This window comes from Mastacembelus armatus, chromosome 1 (genome assembly GCF_900324485.2).
Source record: "Mastacembelus armatus chromosome 1, fMasArm1.2, whole genome shotgun sequence".
Classification (NCBI taxonomy): Eukaryota; Metazoa; Chordata; class Actinopteri; order Synbranchiformes; family Mastacembelidae; genus Mastacembelus; species Mastacembelus armatus.
In genome coordinates, this window is record NC_046633.1 from 6603829 (window position 1) to 6624966 (window position 21138).

At 39.0% G+C, this 21138-nt stretch overlaps 1 long non-coding RNA gene across 1 annotated transcript in view; it reads left to right on the forward strand.

The window, feature by feature from the left end:
• The window catches only part of LOC113128445 (uncharacterized), a 107510-nt gene extending 91940 nt beyond the window's left edge, over positions 1-15570 (forward strand). The window contains exons 3-4 of the long non-coding RNA XR_003295515.1: positions 11640-11973; positions 15437-15570. This is a non-coding gene — a long non-coding RNA (uncharacterized LOC113128445). The remainder of the gene's footprint in view (positions 1-11639; positions 11974-15436) is intronic.
• The last annotated feature ends 5568 nt before the right edge of the window (positions 15571-21138 follow it).

Sequence of the window (21138 nt, forward strand, 5' to 3'; positions counted from 1 at the left end):
GGCACAAAGACTCTTTGGTTAAATCTGTTTTGGAAGGCAGAACAATATTAGAATGTCTCGAAAATTGATTAAAAGTGTGGTATCCCAAGGCAGCAACAGAACAAATCTAATGACTCATCATCATCACCATTATTGCACTGTACTGAGAAGATTCTTTAGTAATTAAAGCATATTTTAGTGCTACACAAAAACATACGTATAAAACATTTGCAGAAAGATTCTGTATTTGTAGAAGGACCTATACCCCCAACTCCTGTATTTCTTTGAATGCCAATGTGAAAAAAAAAATGCCAATTTGGTTTTCAAACTGGAAACAGCCTAATCCATCCATCCATCCATCATCTATACCCACTTAGTCCTCTTCGAGGTCATGGGGATCTGCTGGAACCTATCCCATCTCTCTTTGGGTGACAGGCAGGGGTACACCCTAGACAACCTCACACACTCACACTCACTCCTATCGGCAATTTAGAGTCACCAATCAACCTGACATACATGTTTTTGGACTGTGGGAGGAAACCGGATTATCTAGAGAAAACCCACACCATGCTGCCCAGCCTGGTTTAATCACAGCAAAAAAAAAAAAAAAAAAAAAGTCTACAGTTCAGTTGAAATGAGATGGAACCTTAATTTATTCATTGTTATTATTCAGACTGAAGTGGTCAACTTGCTACTTACTTTTTTTTTTTTTTTACTGTTTACCAAAATAATATTTGTGACTGAAAATATACTATTCATACTGCTTAGGTGCTTCTCAACCATGAAAAAGGTCACTCCTTTTCTCTGTGCACCTGTCTCTCATACACATACACACACTGTAGATTTGATCCAGTAGGAAATGAAGGTACAGAGATGAGACCTGTGTAAAATGCCACACAAAGTGCTAATCGATCCCTTGCTGTGTTCACATACTGTGAATGCACAAATCAGGGCACAGCAAGCTGCCTCTAATGACCTAGACCAGGACACACACACATGGCTACAAATATATATTTCTGAATAAATGCACACACAGATAACCTACCTGTGCACAAACAAAACTGTGCCAGCTCTCAATGGCTGAGTCAGGAGCTTTTGCCCTCTGCTCCTGCATCATCCTCTAACCCTTTTGTCTATCTATCAAGTGCTCTCTCCCTGTGAATATACACTTCATACAATTGTTGACTGGTAAATGTGTTATGAAGTGCCAGATGTGCAAATCTAGCCACTCAGTTCCCCTAAGCCCTGCCAACAGGAAGCAGCTGTAGGTTGTGATCCTCTGTAAACATACTGTACATGCAGTATTCATGCTGTATCAGGGCAAATGTGTGCTTAAAGACTGAATGTAGACTCTGTGTGTGTGTTTGTGTGTGTGTGCGTGTGTGTGTGTGTGTGTGTGTGTGTGTGTGGGTGTGTGTGTGAGGGTGTGTGTGTGTGTGTGTGTTACAGAAGAGAAGCTGACAGAGTTTGCCTACCTCTGTGTTTCAGATATGTTTCTTTGTGTGTGCTGTATATATCCGTACTGTGTTTCTGCTGTCCGAATACAGAATATTGTTGAATACAACCCTCTTGTCCTGGACCTTTACCCTAATGTCCACATTGTTATTACACATCTAGGTACAAATGATGTTAAACTCAGACAATCTGGAAAACTTCAGCAGAACTTTGAGTTACTTGCAGAAATGCTTAAAAGTCTGGGTAAACAGTATGTTTTCTCTGATCCAATTCCCACACACAGAAGAAAGGCAGAGTGTGGTCAGTTGTCTCTATGGCTCTAACCAGTGCAGAACTATAATTTCAGTTCGTTCCTGGAAAGATAACATCTGTTCATAAAAAAAAAATCTCCACCTCAAGAAAGGGAACCAGATACTACTGAAAACTAGACTAGATCTCACTCTTTCTTAGCAGCCTGTTAACTCGCTATCCCCACACAAAGCTCTTAATCCTGTCACTGGAAGGCCACATGCTTTCCCTAATAGATTTAATAGACAAAGTCTCTCCCTTGTTCACTGCAACAACAAAATAATCAATTAGGGCAGATTCATTCTGTTTTGTTCATGTCAGGTCAACAAACCTTTGAGTCATGATCTCATTGCTTTTTAAAACCGCGATTATGTTTCCTGTTAACACAAATGTCTATCTAATGCCGAAATGGTTCCACTTGTTCAATGCTCTCCAGCAGGTCATGCTTTGTGTAGTGAGCCCAGAATATGCATGGTTTAGCAGTGATCTAGTCCTGACCTTGTTTTTCTTTTTTCGGTGGAAATTTTGCTTTTTTGTTTTGAAAGGCCTAATATTCGTTGGATTTTAGTATATAGGCCACCTAAAGTCACTGTTGGTTTTATAGAAGAATGTTCTAGGTGTTTAAGGTTATTTTGAGTTATTTTTCTTCCTTGTGAGTAAATGTTTTAGATAACGAATAAGTCCATATAATAAAGGAAACTTGGTGTAAAGCAGAGCACAATTGGAACATCAGAAACATGTGTGTGAGTTTGGGTTTGCTCTTTGTTGGGTTCAGGCCACAGTCATTGTCATTATTATAGCTCCTGATTAACTGGAGCTGGATTTACTTCTTTGACCCAAACTCAACCACTGCAGATGAATTTTTGTGATTAGAACACATAAACAGACAGAGTAGAGATACTATGATTCCTCAGTTCAGAGGATAAACTTGTTTTTCTCTTTTGAAAACAATGTGCAGTGCAGTAAGTTGAGGTGAGGCCTCTCATGAAACCCAGTGTTTTATAAATCTATCCACTGTTTATCAAATAGACTCAAAAATTACAATTTTTGTGCTACTGTAATAAAAGCCAACACACATACATGAAACAAACAAAGAGACATGCAGGGGCTCTTTGATCAATCAATCCGTAAACAAACCCCGATGCAGAATCCCTGCAATTGGGCATGTGCAGATCAAACTGTGTCAAATCATCAACGGGCAAATAATAAGCTCTTGTTCTCTGAAGGGCAGCAGTCACAACAGCACCATCAATTAGACTCCAGAGTTTGTGTCTTTTTCCTTTCTATTGATCGTGAGCTGAGCAAGTCAGACTCAGCTTTGTCTTGTACCGTACCTTCAAACTTGGCTGTTCACATTATTGTGAAGATGATGGAGAAATGATTCCTGCTTGTTTTTGAAGAGTGCTGAATCCAGAAGGGGTTAAATCACAAATTCTGCCATGTTGATGTGTGGAAATAGTGCCTGATTTTTTTTTTTTTTTTTTTATATATTTGTTATTATTACGTGAAGTTTGTGCCTTTGTTGTTGGCAATTGGGGCATGCTTGGTGAGACAACTCTGTATGGTATATTTTAAGAAATAGCTGTCCTGTCATTGTTTGAATTGTTTATATTTCGTCCCTGATTGTGTGGCCACATAGGTAGAAGCTTCACAACTATGGATGAAGTTTGCAACATTTTGTTTTTTTTCCAGCCTGCTCCTTCTTGTTAGTGAATGCCTCACACTGTGCACAAGAGTATTACCCTCAAACAAGTCTGTCCTCTTTGTTTTGAGCTCTATGGGGACCCCCCTTGCAAAAAAATAATGTTTTGGAAGGCAAGCCAAACCAATGTGTGGGAGAGAGCATGGAATCAATAGTGTCTTCTCTTTCTTACTTGATTTAAATGAGGGCTACCAGCTCTGAAGTTCCTTCTTACCATGTTCATCTTGAAAGAATGTGCGCTGGTTGCACCAACTCCAAAGCCCAGCACAGTTACCATTGGCATATTAATAATTTAATGCAAATAATCATTGAGTATGCAGTTTGTGTGTGAATTTGAGCTGAAAGACAAAAGTAGAAAGTGGGGCCTCACATTGCGTTGAGGAAAATAAAGTGAGATGTTACACAGGCCTCTTTCTAGCGTCTCCGCAGGCGAATGCTGGAATGAATCCCCTCAAGAGCCCTAACATCTCATCTAGCTTTCTCTGATTTAGATCCTATCAACACTTCTCGTTTCATGCTGCCATAATGCAAGATGTCAAAGTGTAATTTGACAAGGTTTCTCAGAGTAATCAAGCACTGAATTTTATACTGTTTTACTTGTACCCTCAAAGTCCACTGGCAAGTTGTTAAATCAACCTCTGGTGATTGACATTTGCAGTGAGGACATTCATGTTGTGTATGCAGAGGTGATAGTTGGTTTGTTAGACAGTGTGTGGTGGTTGTTTGGGGTGAGGTGGGAAGGGGGGGTGGGGGGTGTCTGTGTCACACAGACACAGAAATAGATATCATATTAAAGCTTCTCCTCATGGACACTGTCAGGCTTCAACTCCAGCACCATTCCCTCAGTCCCATTAGACCTTCAATAATTCATGTCAGAGATTTCATGGGATTCAGCAGATACTTTTGTCCGTGTTGATGATGAATTTCTTTTATTTACATGGGCCATTTAATGAAATAATGACTCTCTACTTAGTGTGTAGGCTAATTTCGGGGGTAGAAAATTGGGAATTGGTGGTGTTGGTGGTGTGAATGGGACATAAACCAGTGAGTCTTTGGTTGTACTAAGGGCCCCAGACCTGCTTTTCACCTCCTCCCACATTATGGCTCTTACTACAAGTTGTATTTTTTTCGCCTTTTTGTCTTGTTGTGTCGTTGTGGTAAGAGGCTTGAGTTTTATAATTCCACAGTGTCAGTGCCTTGCTTCATGTTGGGTGAAAGCTGCTAAAACATACTTCACAATTGTCGGTAAGTACCTGTGCTAAAGAACCATGTTTTTGTGAGCTAGTACCCATTTTGTATGTCTCCTACATTGCACCCACAAGTAAGGCAAGGCAAGGCAAGTTTATTTGTATAGCACAATTCATACACAGAGTAATTCAAAGTGCTTTACATTAATAAAAGACAAGTTAAAAGTACATAGGCAAAAATCAAAATAAGAAACAGCAAATAGTGGGAGATGAACTTGAAATAAAATTAAAGGAGACTGAGTGTGGATAAATAACTTTGGATAAATCACTGTCGGTTGTCATATATTATATGCCACGCTAAAAAGAAAAGTTTTTAGCTTGGACTTAAACATTGCCAGAAATGAGGCTTGTCTAACAGCATCAAGAAGATTATTCCAGGTTTTAGCTGCATAGAACTGAAATGCTGCTTCTCCCTGTTTAGTCCTGACTCTGGGCACGAGCAGAAGGCCTGATGTTCTCAGAGTTCGACTTGGTTCATATGGCATCAACATGTCAGAGATGTACTGTGGTGCTGAGCCATGAAAGACTTATACACAAGCAAGGCTGTTTTAAAGTCTATTCTCTGAGTGACAGGAAGCCAGTGCAGAGATCTGAGAACAGAATGTGCTTGTACTTCCTGGTTCTAGTCAGGACCCGAGCAGCAGCGTTCTGAACAGGCCGTTTCAGTAATCTACCCTGCTAGAGATAAATGCATTGATGAGTCTGGTTTAGACATGATCCCTTTGATTCTGGCAATGTTTTTTAGATGATAAAATGCTGACGATGTTATTGATTTAATGTGGCTGTTAAAATTCATGTCTGAGTCCATGATTACCTCTAGATTTCTAACCTGATTTTTAAATTCTTTAAAACTCAAGGTGACTGTTGACAGTTTCTCTTTGTTTCTGTGGCCCAAAGATGATTATTTCAGTCTTGTCACTGTTTATTTGGAGAGAGTTGTTTTGCATCCACACAGTGATCTGTTCACTGCAGTGGCACAGTGTATCGACTGGTCCATATTCGCCTGCTGTGAGTGAAATGTAAATCTGAGTGTCATCTGCACAGTTATGGTAGGACATTATTGCTGCGTATTAACTGACCTAAAGGAAACATGTAAAGATTGAACAAATGGGGTCCCAAGATGGACCCCTGGGGGACCCCACATGTCAACGCCATTTGGTCTGAGACACAGTTACCAACGGTGCTTTCATGCTTTTCTGCTGATCTTTAGTTGGTGGCAGTAACAAACCAATAAACAGCAATTTGGTGGTAAAGGCAGGAAAGAGAAAGACTTCTAGCTGATGTAAAAATGTATGCAGACAATGTGGTTTGAAAATGTTTTAAAATTTGTCTTCAAATGGTTTATAAGAAGGGAAGACATTCATCATGTTTGTTGGACCTCAAGTATAGACGCACCATGTAAATATAAACATAACTTTCTTCATGAGAATAAAATTCCACAGGTACCATTCAGGTTAAATGGATGTGGTTAATATTACATGTCCCATAACTTTTTTAATATTCAACCACTTAATATTCAGGCCACAGCCTATTCCTGACCTTAAACAGGCACTTTGAGTTGCATAACTACAGAAATAGTAATGATGCTTTAATTGCTACGAACAGATATTGTTAGAATAGATGTGAAATGCTTCAGTCTTTTGCAGATGCATATGTTCAGTTTCATAATTGTGTTTACAAATACTCAAATTGGGCTCAGGTTGTCTCTTTTTACAATTCTAATTATATAGTGCCCAAATATAACAACATTTACTTTTAAAATAAATGTGATACCACCCAGACTGTGTTTTCTCAACATAATGGGAAATATTTTGTTGCATTTGTTTTTCCTACAGTATCTGCAGGTAGCAACTAAAGCGGGATATACATTATGTGATTATGTTTAGGCAACTCAGAGCAATTGGGTAAGGCTAAAGACAGAGTGAGTGGTCATGGGAAAAATTCAAAAAGACAACACTGATTTGAAACACAAAATGGGACATGCTTACTTTTTAATATTTTACCTAAACCCTGATCTTTTCATAACCGTAACCAACATCTTTAAGTAACCTAAGTGAGATTTTCTTCAAATGGTTAAGGACAATGTAATCCCTCATTTGGCAACAGCAACATTATGGACTCATCAACCAGGCTCAGTGCTGAATGAGATGGCAGAGAAGTATGTAGAAATTACCCTTTTATTATGTCTCTCTGTAAGTAGCTCGGTTTAATTGCTCTGTGTTTTGCACCTTTTCACAACACTAAGTACAAATAATGAAAATGCAAATGTATATGCCCTCATAAGTCCAAATGACCAAAAGGTGCTCCAACCAAGCACGAAAACAGCCATAAAGTGGTTTCATCAGTTGCTATAACAATCAATTAAAATACTATATGCAAACAATGTCTGTGTGCGTGCTCGCCACAATGGTGTGGAATGAATCAGCGACTGCCCGTGGACATTGTCATATGGACATATTAGCAGCAGCACTGGATTCCTTAGTGTTTTATGTGTATAATTTCCCCCTGATAGTGGTGATAGTTATGTGTTGTGTGTGTCTGAGTGTGTGTGTGTGTGTGTGTGCAAGAGAGAGGAATAGTAGGGGAGAATGAGAGTGAGAGAGGTGATGTGGAAGGATGAGGGAGGCTGAGACAGGAGAGCTGCCCCCAGTAATGAGGCCCTTTTATGGGCTTTAATTTGTCCTGCTCCCCTGGGAGACTGATGGATGGCTCTCTTTATGCTCACTCTCTTTCTTTCCTCCATCTGTGATACAGAGGATTTATTTATACCCTGATATTACCTCTCTAACAAGTGCTGCCTTGCCATTACAACTACCTAGCTCTTCCTGCACAGACAGACAGATATATAAGTAGTTACATGAATAGATAGAAACATAGATGCTGTAGATAGATAGATAGATAGATAGATAGATAGATAGATCTATGGATGGATGAATGGAGCTTTGTGTGTGTGTGCTTTTTGTGTAAAGGAGTTGTAGCATGCTCTTGTATGCTTGTGTACTTAGATGTCTGTAAGCTTGCCTTCTTGTCTATGTACAGTTCTTTCCATGTTCTTTTTTTTTACTTTGTTTCTTTTCTGTGCAAGTGGGTGTGGGGGGAAAAAACAAAACATTTTGCCCCTCGGCAATTCATTGCAAATTCTGGCTGACTCCTGCTCGGTTTGACTCTGGGGAAATGAAATTTAAAAACTAACTTGAAAGTTTATCACCAGTTGGCAGTTTTGGCAAGTGATAAAAATGACCAGTTGGAGAGGCAGATTTAGGTTGACAGCCACAGAGGGATGAAAATACTGTAGCATGCTGCATACGTTTACCTTGGCTGTTTCAAAGGAATGGGCACCACGCTGGCAGAGCTGCTGATGCCCATGTTCGTCCATTCATCCACAGCTCAGGGGCTTGTCACCAGAGAAGCTTCAAAGGAGAGTTTCAAGTCACAACATTCATTCTGCATCAACAAACAATGCACCAACATATCCATATATGCACAGTATACACTGGCTTGAGGAAGTATTCGTACCCTTTCACCTCGTGTATAGTTTGTTGTGTTGGATTGGCTCAGCTGCAAGTGATTTTTGCAGTGTGCACTCAATAACACATACATGCTTACACAAGTCTAAGTATAAAGAGTATAAAACCACTTCTGAAACTTTGAGTCTACCCAGGAACACAGGAAAGCTGAAGTGGAACGGGTTTAAAATCACCAGGACTCTTCCTTGTGTTGGTCAAATGAATAACTGGACAAGAAAGACTGTGCAGATGATGGGTCATTCTATCCGAGCTTCAGAAGTCTTTTTCAGAGATGGGCAAGATGATTACGTGAAGGTGCATCTCAGCAGCAGGGGTAGGGAGAGTGATCAGAATTGAGAGAAAGATGAATACACCCAAATATAGGGAGGTCCTTGAAGAAAACATCGACCGTAGTGCACATAACCTTTGGGGCGACAGCACAACAACAACATACAGCTAAGTTAATGCTGGGGTGACTTCAGGATAAGTCTCTCTGCCCTTGAATGGTTCAGCCAAAGCCCAGATCTAAACCCCACAGCACATCTGTGGAGAGACCTGAAGAGGGCAGGTCACAGATGTGCACCTTCCAGTCTGAGAAGATCTGCCAGGAAGAATGGGATAAACTGCCCAAATCCAGGTGTGCGGAGATTGTTAAAACCTACCCAATAAGATTAAAAGCTGTAATTAATGCCAAAAGGAGCTTCTACAAAGTACAGAATTAAGGATCTGAATACAATATATGCAATACAATACAATACAAACCAATTCACCTTATGTAAATATAGTACAGGGGTAATCTGCAGTTACATTATGTTACGTTAGTGAAATACTGTCCACTCATAGATTTCTTTAGCCTCTTCATGTGTTAAGAATGTAGTTGTACAGTGTTTTGTTAAATAAAACTCATAAAGAAATTCAAATGAGAAAGTCTCATGGTTTCAGTGTTTGCCTGTGTAAAATTTATTACACTTTAATTTTAATTCACCTATTTGATCACTTCACTGTTTTAGCTTTTACCACACAATTATTCAAACTACAAAAAAATCTATACAGACCCAGATTATTTTCCTTGAAGATGAATCTGGTTTTCACCTATTTCTGTCCATCTTCCCTTCATTCCTCCTCCCTTCAACTAACATGAATGAAACAGCAACACAGGCAAAGAAGAAGAGCACTGAGAGTAAACTGAAGAAAAATATTGGTTTGCTTTCTTTTCTGCTTGCTCAGCCCCTCTGGTTATGTGATCACTAACATTTATTGCATGTATAGAGGGCCTGGCAATGGTTTGGCACATAGGTTGTCAAATCACACCTCTGAGTAACTCCCAGCACACTTAGCTCAAGGCCCTTCCACCTTACATAATCTTCCTGATCTGTCTGCTGCTGGAGCAGGGCCAGCTGAGTATTGGCAAAAACACTGAGCCAGAAATTAGAGCCGCCATGTTCTCTTACCAAGCTAAGACAGAGCAGGGACAACAGCATTTGTGAGTGGTAATAATATCTACATGCTGAAGCCCCTGTTCTAAACAAAAATCCCACAGAAACCTGAGCTCCCTGGACAGAGATTTAAATGCAATAAAATAAGTTTTTTATTCTAATGTCCTGGGCTCCTGTTTTCATACCACCCTATTAAGTATCATCAATTCTAAATAAAACCTCCCCTTAAAGATATTTTTTCTGTAATGATAGAAAGTTCCTTCACCTATTCCCTTTACTGATCTGCACATCTTCTATTTCCATGATTCCCTCAACCCTCCACCCCTTTGGCTGAGTAAGAGGGAAGCCCACTTGCAGTGCCCCCTTTGGCAGTTCTTTTCAACTTCACAGTGTCCCGTGGTTGAGCTTGGATCCACTACAGAAAGCCATCTGCCCACTGTGATCACTCACTAAAGTGTCTTAATTAAGCCTCATTGCCTTTGTGTTATATGCTCCCTTTCAAATGGACCTGAAGACCATTGCTAGGCAAAAGAAACACTGTATGAGAAGCAGAGAGCTGGACTTAACATTTACACGCCGAGCCATGTCATATATATCAATGAGTCATGCCACACTCTGACAGATATTGTCATTCTGTGAAATGGCTGCGCTGTAGGGATTTTGTTTTTTTTGTTTTTTTTGTTCAGTGGCTCACATGAGAGTGAAGGCAGTGACTGGCCTCACTGATCTGCTATCATTTGCATGTTGAACAGACCCATGGCTCCTTGATGTTGACGGGGAACACTGGCTCAGCTGCGAGGTCCAGAGTGCCAACGTTACCGCACACACAAACACACACAGATATGCACATACACATACCAAGGGAACCTCTGTCATTAATGTCCTGTTCCATGTCTTCATTTGGGGGTTTCTGACAGGACGTGTTGTGTCAGGGATACTCTCAGGACATCAGATCTGTCAGCATTTGTTCAGCCTTCATCACCTTTTGATCCACAGGAAAAGCACAGAGCTGCTCTTGTCAGAACAGAAACAGAAAACATGTAGTTCTTTCTTAAATACTATTGTAAGAAATGAGTCTTGTCAATATTATTTTGGCACAGGCAGCATCTGAGATATGGGAGAGTGTTGGAATCTGCATTTGGTTTTGATCTATGACTGAATTTTAGTGTTTACTGTTTTTTTTTAGTTGTATTTATATTAATTGCATTAGTTATATGTGTTTGTGTCTAAGTGCCCAGGGACACAGATGGAAATTAGCTAGTAGCTAAATCTGGTACATTTTTACTCTTTGTATGAGATTTATGTTGTTTGTGCACAAATAAATAAATGGAATAAACTGCCCTCAGTAGTATATTCTAAATGCTGCAATGCAGAAAGTCAGGGAGTGAAGGTCAGGTGGTGCATGGGCATTTACCATGTTTTGACTAAAGTAGAGGACACCAGAGTTTGCACCAGGTGAAGACCTGCAATTAATCTTTAAGTTTTTATTAAACATAGCCACATTCTTTTCTAGCCTTAACACAGTTTGTTAGTTGACCAGTCTCAGCCAGATTATTTGTCATAGCCACAGTTTTTACCTGGGATAAACCAGTTCATACTCATAACTGTGTTGCTGTACTTTGAAAAATAATGGGAACATGTTATTTGCGATAATGGATTGTGCGTCTCGTGTTTTAAGGCTCTAAAAGGTGTTTCCCATCCTGAACAAACAGATGGACACTTCTATTAGGCTGTGGAAAAAGGCTAAAAAGACAATTTTAGAATTTACACATTTGATTCCGAAAATTTCCAAAGCAATAGTAGTGAAATATTTCTGTTTCATATCAAACTAACTCCAATATTTTCGCTTCACTTGTTTTCCTGTTGTTTTTGAAACAGATGCACTGCTATCATCCTGTTTCTAATGTCTCAAGGCCTGATTGATGCCTCATTTGTCACAGTCACAGAAAAAAAAAAATCCAAAAGTACCTTTAACAGTTTTTTTTTTTTTTTTTTTTTTTTATTTCTTCCCTTTTTTTCCTCTCAGTCTTTCTTTCTCCATCCATTACAAATGAGTGACAGGTTCCAGACGGGTTAGGAGGAGAGAACAATGTGTTGTGACCCTCAGTACCACCCTCCAGCTCAGCGCCTGGCTCCAACTCCTCCCAGCAGGCTGTGGGGGGCCTGGACGCCGCCCCTACGCACCCCCATGCTCTCCTCCTACCTCCAACCATAAGCCACCACCAGAATCAATCGCTCTGCGACACGATACAAACGATCCACTGAAGTCCATGCATCACAGTACAGTGCACCACCAACAATGACCAGCCATGTGGCCCAGGACTGAGAGGGAGCGAGAATAAGATGGAGAGTTATTACAGGTAAATACAAACCTGAAATTGAAGCGAGAAGGTGGAGGCAAAAAAAAAAAAAGAAAAAGAAATTGAAACAGAAATAGAAACATTCTGCACACGTTCACAATCTGGCTGATTGATTAGATTTTCTGATCAATCATGCAATTTTGAATGAAGTTGCAATTCTAATTATTATTATAAATAGACAAAGAGGAAGTCAGAGAAAAAAAAATTAATATTATTGTTTTTTTTATGTTCCAATTTAACTTTAATAAGATACATCAGTGTTATGTATGTGCAGTATATACATAGATTCATACCCAACACCACTAAATAACAATCAACCATTACATTTAAAATAATTCTAACTACTGCATTACTATATATTTAATGGTAACTGTCAATCTATAGTAATCATTAGAGACTGCTGTTTTTAGAGGAAGTGTTATTTTATGACACAATAACTATGAAATAACTGCACTAAGTCAAATTTTACAATAACTACTATGTGACTGATACTGAATAATACCACAGACAGTTCAGTACTTTAGTTAAGATCAATGTTAGCTTCACAGACAGACATGATGGCCTGGAGAGCTTAGAATACCTACTGATAAACAACAATATCACCTGTTTCTAGTTTTACAGTCCATAACTCTATCACGGTAACAACTACATGTCTGAAACTGACAGAAGGCAATGAGCTGCACATGTATCCAGAGCAAACTGACCATTATTCCTCTCTGTTGTTTTATAACAGGAGAAAGTCACATCCAGCTCCACAGTGTCACTGTTTTTTCATACATCGAAGTTACATAGAGTATTTTTTTTTTTTTTTTTTTTTTTTTTATTTGACTTTCCCATACTTTCCACTCAGCTTCTTCTTTAATCAAAGGAAAAGTTCAGAATTCTTGGAAATAAAGGCCTCTTTACTTTCTGGCAGAGTTAGATGAGAAGATAGTAGTGCTCTTATTCAAGTCTATCTGTTTCCTTTGTTTCCAGTACTTAGGCTAAATTAGGCTAATCAGTTTCTTGCTGTATCCTTTTATTAATTGGACAGATTTCCGAGTGGTGTTGGCTTTCTCATTTCTGCCAGAAAGTCAATAAATTTGTTGCAATGTTGAACAATTCCTTACACAACAGCTCAGTACACGTAGTATAATGCAGTTGTCACTCTGACTGGCCAAAACAACAGTCACCTCCTCCAGCTTGTTAAAACACTTAATTATACAAGTTATAAAAAAGCAGATTCCTCTATTTGAAAGTTTCACTTTTTCATATCACAATTTGCAATTTAAAAACAAATTCTCCTTCAGTCCTTGCACAGTGTGTAGAACCAGAGCAAATGTGTCTGGGCTCTAATAATATCCTGGTAGACTCAGGGAGCATCTGAGGGTCCTCTCCGGTCAGCTACTGCTATTGTTTACTTCAAGTCTTGCATTACTCTGACTCTCAGAGGTCCCATGGGAGCCAAGCAGTGGCCTTTCTCAAACCTCCCCCGTACCCTCACACACACACACACACACGCACACGCTGAGTGTACCGTGGCAAAATTGTGTTAATTTACCCAGCCAGTAGTATTAACCATATTATATCAAATAACTGCCACAGACAATTGGGCAGCCAGCTCCGTGACTTCATTTTAATTGATTTTCTTACATGCTCTCAGCCGTGGATGATTTGGTTTCCTTCTGACACTATGTTTATTAAAGGCATATTGCATAAAGGAATAAATAGATATTGTTGGTTGGATTTATATGAGCTTTGAGGGAATGCAGAGATTTGCTCCTTGTTTTAATATAAGCCAGACTTTTAAGTGTTTTGTTTGATTAAATTCAATATGTTTGTTTAACCTTCGGGCCAAAGGGGACACCTTAGTATGTGTATATGTAATGGTGTGTACTTAGATGTGTGCGTTTGTAATGCTGAATGAGATGGAAATTAAGATGTGTTTGTATGTATCCCACCCTGTCCATCACAGTGATTCCCATAGCTACCTGGGTGAGCTGGCTTCATTGGAATATGTGATGTGGTGCATGAATAGAGCTGCTGTACGATAGCCAAAAACAGTTCTTATTTTTCTGTCTTTTCTTTAAGTGGAATGGCTGTGAGGAGACCCCAGGACCATTTCATCTTGAACATCCTTTACCAGCTGTCTCAGTCTTAAAGGCGTGCTGTTCAGCTCACAGAAAATCCCACTAATCATCTTTTTGTGTTTGAGGGCACAATATGCTGAAGCAGGCAGGGCGCACACACATACACACACACACACGTATACACATAAACACACATACACATACATACACACCCACATGCAGACACTGCCAGCCTGCTGCTCTCTTGTCCCTGTGCCCTGAGGGGGAAAGAATAGGGGTGGGGGGGCCTCAGTATAATCACTTGTTAGAGGTCTGGCTCCGTCCCCCTGCTTTCTCTCCTCCTCTCTCAGGAACCTCCTCACTCCTCCTCCACCAGTTCTGTCCATCCACCAGCCTGTACAATGTCCTCTCTCTGTTTATCCCATTACTTCTTCCTCTGCTCTTACTCCTCCTTTGTCTTTAAATTCTCTCTTCATAACAGTGTCTGCAGCCTTCTGCCTCAGACTATAACTCTCTGTTTGATCTTTAAATGCACTTTGGCACTGATAGTTTTTATATATAAGAAAAATGAGATAATCTAATCTAATTTGAAACAATTTCAGTAATGTGTTTGTATTGTATCACCAGAAGAAAAAAATTACATTTATCAAGGTAGACATGATTAAAGTCTGATGAAGGACCAATAAACTAAATCATAATTATAAAAACAACACTGTTACTGCCAGCATAACGTGATAGCTTTAAAATAGGCATGACAGTCACTGCACTTATAGGTGATATTTGAAAGGAAAGAAACTCTTTCACACGGGCAAATTTCAGTCCAAATATGATTTTGAGAATTTTGTGAAGTGGCAAGAAACTGTGCAATTCATCTAATCTTAGACAAGAATACAAAATTAATTAAAAGTATTTAGTATTTAAGCTGCGAACAAGCAGAAAATTACCATCTCTTATCACGGACCTTTAATGATCACTTTTGTGACACAGTAGTAGCTAACCTGAATATCTCACAGAGCTTTTAATGTACAGCAGCGTACAAGTACCTCAAATACTTCTGATGCACCATATACTTTAGCTAAAATGTACTTGTACAGAGTTTTATCTTAAATGTGCTATGTTTATACTAGAATTTGACACGTGAACTTCCTTGTGCTATGAATGATCAGAATTTCAAGACAGTTTCAAGCTTGTGAAATAAAATAAAGTTTTGAACATGTCATTATTTTCAGTTGCAAAGTTTTATAAATTAATCTGTGGATTTTATTGATGTAAATGATCCATTTTTATTCAGTTTTCCATTTTTTTTTATTGTATCTTAGTTAAGTTTCAATTGTTAAATGGTATCTAAGGAAACACTTGAAAGTATTATAGTCTTTATTATTGTCTTTAAACAGTGACAGAAGGAGGAGACCATGAACTGGGATAGGGCATCTGACATCTTCTGACATCAGGAGTCACAAAGTCCAACCAAACTGTCAGGCAAGTTTGTATTTTTGTCCTCAGTAAGGTTATATTATTATTATTATCAGCACTTAACATAATAAAATGTTTATATATAATCAGGCTTTGTAAATAATCTAAACTCACTAATTAAATAGATATTAATACAGCAGAGTTAGAAGCTAGTAGAAAGGCTTTACACAGTTTTTATGTGTTGTTATTATTTAGGGAACATTAGTATCAATTCAGTACTTTGAAGAGCATGGAAACACTATAACTCTGTGAAAATTTTAGCAAAATTTTGCACTTTCTAACAAGGATATTAAAGAAAATAAGTAGTTGTAGGCTAATTTTATTCAGCGCACCATTAGTAAACAAGACCATTAGTGTCTCATCTAAATTCAGTGTTTTGTGCTTCTTTTTCTACTGTAGTTTAATACTTACACAAGGGGTCTAACTCTTGTGAGCAGTAAGTCCTTTCTCTAATTTCCAATGACTTTATGAGTGAACAGGTAATGCATCATTCTTCTCATTGACTAATGTTCTGGTTCATTTTGTCCTTTCTGCTTTGCCATCGCCCGCCGTGCAACACTGATTAATGCCATCACAGCAAATTAGATAGCCAAGGAACAACATGTTTATCATTTTCAAGCATTAAGAAAAGTACTTTCTTGTTTCATTTCCTTCAGTGCATTTAAAGCAGTGGGCACATGAAGGTGATGTATGCATGTACTATATAGAGGAGAAAATATTAATTGGAATACAGCCAGAAATGTGGCCTTTCTGCTAAAGGTTGGGAGACAGAGGACGAGTGCTGGGGGTAAAGCTACCTCAAAGTAACGATGTAATTCTTTACTGTACACTCACAGTGAAACCTGTTAAGGCCTATTTGCAGGCCAAGGATTTCTTAGAGAAAATCTGTTGAACTGTGAATTTGAAGTTTCTCAGCACCATCGCCCTCTACAGCAGCAAGATGTCATTTAAATGTTTCAACTTCAGCACACGGATGGTTGTGCATCTGGAGTTGTGTTTGTCTCATTGGCTGCAGTCAAACCCATGTTTTTATTGTATGGATATAGCTGGTAAAAACCCTGGTGCAAAATTTGTTCTAAAGATATTTATAGTAACAAAGATGTCAATCATCTGAACCACTGAATGCTCTCTGATGATAAGAGCTGCACTCTGCTGATAATTTGTGTTGATCACTGTCCCTTATACTTATTTGACCCGTTGTCTATATAAAAATACTGACTAGTGTAACTTTAACATTAAAGTTTTTTTAATCTTGTATTTTTTGTATTCTTTAATGATTTGTTAAACAGAATATTATCCCATTCTGCTCTTCTGATGGGATTGCCATTTGTATTGTGGTTGTTTGTGTGTGTTTTCTAAATAAGCAAATCGGAAATTGTGCAAGAACACTGAAAATCCTGATAGCCCAATGCGTTACAATGCCAGCCTCAGGTATTGACAGAAAGAGAGCATACACTCAGATACTCTCATATAATTTTCATCCTCATATCATGCTGAGAATGTAACCTGGCATTGGTATGTTCTTACCCAGTGTTCCCTCTCCGAGGCTGTATATCACATCATAAAGAATACATAAACTCCTTCTCCAGAAAAAAAAAAAAAAAAACCCAGTCTCCAAGGCATCAGTGCCTAGCCCTGTTCTCTAACTCTGAACAGAAAAAGAGCTGAAACAAAGAACTTTCCTTAGAAAGAAAAAGAAAAACAACATTGCTAAAAAAAAAAAAAACAAAACAAAACAAAAAAAATGAGAGACAATGCTAATAACTGTAAAATATGAATGGTGACTTGACATATTTACAAATGCGCTGAGAGGCACCCTACTAAATGCAGTGAAATGGGAAACCAGTGGCGGGGAAGAAAGCGGTTGAGGGCCCCCATCTCTTGCCATTAGATGTTCAGTGGAAGCTGTCAACAGAAGGCGCATTTGCCTGCCAAGCTCCCTCTCTGACTGAGCTCTCTGCCTGCAGCACGCCCCAAGCTCCTCTTTGACTCAAAGGGTTCATTTCACTTCTTTTAGCCTCATTCGCATGTGGTGCTACACAAAAACCCGGCTTGCTCACAGCCTGCCTCTTGGTGTGTGTGTGTGCGTGTCTGTGTGTGTGTGTGTGTGTGTGTGTGTGTGTGTGTGTGTGTGTGTGTGTCTGTGTCTGTGTCTGTGTCTGTGTCTGTGTGTGTGTGTCTGTCTGACTGAGTAAACCCATGTCTGCATATGTGTGTGTATGGTCTGCATATTTCAGATTCTTATTGTGTTTGCTTGCGTGGTTGCTTGTGTTTTTGCACAAGTGCACGTGTAGATGCATGTGTGTAGATCACAGGGTGATGCTGGGATGCTTACTATTGCACTAATGGCCATAAAGCAACAGTGACAGGAACAGGGACAGACACCAGACCATGACACATTTTCTAGTGTTATTAACATAACTGAGCCCTTTTCACTAAAAGAAACACAGTCACAGTGGAGTAAAAACTGACACTGGTATGAGTTCACTGATCTTCATCTCTGTAAAGCAGTGGTTCCCAGCAGGGACCTTTCAACTCTTCATTAGGTCTCAACGTATATTTGAGGCACAATAAGAATAAGGTAAGAAAAAGAAAATATAAAGTATACTTCTTCCATGCTGGCATATACAGCCTCTGACAAGAGGTTGTGCGTTGTCATTTTAGAGGTCACAAAACCTGGAAAACACTGGTAAAGCGTAGAGTGCATTGTTAGGTATGTCTTAAAAAATACTTACATGATGCTGGTTAGTTTCAACTGATATTCCAGTCCTTTATTTTGGTCAGGAAGGAGGGTGGGGAAAAAGAGTTTTACACCTCATACTTGGGTTTGATTTCTGCATCTGGTGAAGTTTAGCCATTAGGAAACAATAAAGTTAGGTTAGGGAAAGATTGTAATTTGGTGTAAATATTTAAAATGTTATGTTGCTGTGCTTTATGTCAAATACTGACATATTTTAGCAAACCCATGTTGTTTAAAATAAGACATATCTGTAAACAATGATCTTTTGATTAGTTGTAGATACGTTGATTGAAGCGTTTCATTATTCATTATATTCTTTCCAAACAAATGCACTTGATGTTACGAATTAAAAACACAAACATGGTTTGGAGGAGACAGGAAGGGCTATTCTTATTGTTTTATTCCCACACATCAGAATGTTGTATTTTCTGCTGCAAAAAAAAAATCACTTGAGTTTACACTGTATATCAGAGCAAACCCTTGGTGATCTGCTCGTCTCAGAAAATGGATTTGGTAATTAGAACTAATAATCTCTCATCTTTAGCTATGAAACAATATTTTTTTCCTTAATGTGTGGCTTCACAACGCTGTGGCTGTCCTCTGGCCAGTCTCTTTGGCTTGAAGCCCAAGGGTTAGACCAGTGGAGTGGAAGTTGAAGAGGGCTGTTTGAACGTAATAGGTTTTGACTGGCATGTGTTATACGCTTCGCTGCACCATTGATTGAGCTCTTGTTTGCTAAATCACTGCTGGTTTCCCCTGTCTGGTAGGCCTGTGACACATGTGGTGTGTGTGGTCACCCAAGTGATCAAAAGAGGGCATAAGTCACAAATGACAGTAAGAAAGACTGGAAATAGAGGAGGGAGAAGCAAGGTTTACTTCTCTTGTGATGAAACTCACAAAAGAGTCAATCCTTTAATTCATTCACAAATCTTAGCACTTTATGCTTTCCTCCATGGGCACCCAGCACAGCAAAACACCCTCCTCTCTCCGGTTTCACTCCCTCTCAGCCCACACCCTCCCTTATTTCAGACATGCTTTTTACAGCTTGGAGGATGTGGCAGTGGAGAGAGGGTTGGTGTTATGGGTCAATGTCACTCAACCAGCCATTTACTCAATGGATGTGGATCGCTGAGATGAGACCTCCTAGTTTCCTCCTTCCTTGAAGTCTCTCTTCCGGTTTCATAATTTCTAAAGATACACAATCAAGCCTAACTAATAGGCTACATGCTAATGAGGAAAAAAACGGACACATTTGGAACAGCATCTGTCTGTCACAGGTAATCGTGGACTGATTCTTCATAAAACACTTGGAGCCCCTCTACCATCCTGCACTCACGTTTTCACTGAATACTCGGGTGATGTTAGTTAGTCTGTAAAGGTTCATTTACTGCTTAATGGACCAGGTCCTCCAAAGGGCCTTAAGGCTACACTGAACCTGCTACTACTGACAAAGACCAAAAATGATTCATTCATCCTTGCAAAGTTCCTCAAATTCCTTAAAATGCAACATGAATACAAGATATTCATTTTATTTTTTTTATTTAATTAATTAGCTAATGTTGGTATGCTGTATATATATATATTTTACTTGCTTAACATTAGCATCATATGTGGGCATGTTAGCCAGGCCGCAGTCTGAGGTAGCCGCAGCTTTTTAAGATAGATGAAGTGCAGGACTTTGAACTTTGATGATTTGTCTGCATGATTATCAGGTTAACATGTCAAATAAATTGGTTGGATGTAGAAAATTCTGCACTGTTCTGTGAAAAGCAGTGATATAAACAAGCTGGTTGTTTTATATTATTCTCTCCCATTTCCCTCTCTAATTTCAGATAGGTTGTTGAGAGTACCACAACTAGCCTACCCAGCGCCTGCAGTCCTCCCTTCCGCCTTGGGAAGGCTTGGCGAGTAAACAGTGTCTTTGCTGATTACAACACTTCTCTCTCTCTGCAGCCCAAGGTAAGCTAAAACACTTTGATCTGCTATTGATTGTCTCCCTCCTCCTCATCCCTCCGCCCTCTTTCCTGGCTGCTGCTAAAACATAGGTAAGTCAAACCGCGGCCAGAGGCAGTGAGGCAGCAACCAGCAGCACACTGCTGTGTTTCGAATGTTGACCACTGAGGTTAATTGATACCCTCTCTGTTGTGTAAAAATTAAAATCATCTTTAAGGAAAGCCGAGGGGCTGGAGGAGAATACAGATAGGGCTCGTATGTGCCACTGGATTGTGTTTTGTAAACATTAGATTCTTAGATAATCAGATTCCCAGAGTGTGGGACAATGTATATAGGGCAGGGTAAGGGCAAAATATATAAAAAGAACATCAGTAAATCAAAACTGATTAAACATGGAATAAAACATGTATAAAACAATTTGATACAAAAAGCTGTCGTTTCAAACCTCAGTCAAATTACAAATCTCTCCTTAGCTTTGCTTATGGTCTTAATTTAACCATGTACCATTCAAATTCTTTTTTAAAATGCAACCAGAGAATCATTCCAGTCACTGGTAAAAGCTGTAAAAATCTCCACACGTGCCAGATCATTGCAACAGCTTCACACATGTTGATTTTATATGTTCAGTATGTTGCAAACACTCGTAGTTTCTCTATAACATTGTTTTCCAACATAAAAAAAAATTGACTAAACAAAATTCTCAATGTTGTTGGTCTTTATTTTTAATGTTTTCATTTTGCCTGTAATGAAACTACAGTCAAATAAAACAAGCTCACAAAGATAAATCCCCCAGTGGTTTATTACCTGTGGATAATATGAAACCTATGATATGGATAATAAACACAGCTTCATTTTTACAGGGTGACAGATTCACAACATGGCTAAATACACTACAAGTGATTACTTTTCACCTCTTTGTACTCTTGAAGC